Genomic DNA, 1,472 nt, shown 5'->3' on the forward strand with positions numbered 1-1,472 from the left:
CTTGTAATCTACTGTACAGCAGAGCGACATCCACTTACCTGCTTTTTTTTTATTCTTTTAATTCTTAATTTGTTTCTACTTATAAATTATTCTTGTTAAATAAAAATACCGTGTCGTCGTGGTTTTACTTTAACATTATAACAATGTAATATTATATAATTATTTAACTACTTTATTTTAAGTGTATTTGAGTAATTAAAAATTAATTAAAATTAAAATTTAAAAATTAATAACAAAATGAAATAATAAATGAACCGAAAATAGTTAGTTTTAAGGAAAAGTATCATATTCACGATATGATATTGCACGGGATTTCAATATAATGATGATAATGACATTTTATACTATTTAAAAAACATAAGTCAGTTGACCTAAAAATAAATATATAATTTATCTTAATATTATAGTACCTATTTAATTTTAATTTATTAATTTTTACTACATTTTGTGTTGACTTAATACAATTGTGATTATGTATTTGTATAGTTTGTAGTATTGTCATTTAAAGATTAAATTGTTCATTAAAAATTAATGCATTTAGATTATCAAAGTATGTCGGGGACCAAACGTCCTATGGCCAATAACTCTCTGGGACGAAACGTCCTATCTCAATAATTGCCAGGGACGAAACGTCCGAGGACTGGTTTTTTTGACGGAGGCGAAATGGCGGGGGCGAAACGTCCGTTTACCCACATCTTTATACTGCTTAAAGATCTCTTTTTTTTTTTACTTAGCCATTTTTACACAGAGTTCGACGAATTGTTTTGTTGTGAATAAATTTATGCGATAACCCGCCTGGACATAAAATATTAAATAATAATATTGACAATTCGTAGAACCTAACATGATATAAATAATAATCGTAATTCATGATACAATAATATAATAATATTTAGGCAACGAAAACCCGTATACATATGACATTTTTATAATATTATATAAAAGCGTGGCGGTCGGCAGCTGCGTATTTACGGGGAGGGGGGATTTAGGGGATCAATCCCCCTTGATATTTTTTTGTTGCTATTATTAAAGGATTCAAGTATACATATATAGACACTGAATCGTCAACCGTTTTAGTATTTACTATGTATTTTTCATTTTTGTAAATACAGTAAGAAAAGAATGTATAGGTTATTAATATACTGTTATTATTACGCCGCTGAAACTCCCCAATGTCCTAAATGGTGGGTTTTCTGTATAATATATGCGGGTTGCACTCGACATACCAGCTAGACACGGCTGTAGTACTATACAGTTGTACATTTGTAAAATAAAAACAAGATATTATAATATTAAGAAAAAAATACCAAAATCAATATATTAAATTATGGTATTGTCTTAGAATAGGATATTACACGTAATCACTACCTAATCAGTCTATTGAGTATTGGAAATCGGTATTCTTATCTTTTTGCATGGAAAAACGACATTAGTATTTTTATACCAAAAATGATTTGAATGAGCTGATAGTA

Source organism: Acyrthosiphon pisum, chromosome X, assembly GCF_005508785.2.
Source record: "Acyrthosiphon pisum isolate AL4f chromosome X, pea_aphid_22Mar2018_4r6ur, whole genome shotgun sequence".
Taxonomy (NCBI): domain Eukaryota; kingdom Metazoa; phylum Arthropoda; class Insecta; order Hemiptera; family Aphididae; genus Acyrthosiphon; species Acyrthosiphon pisum.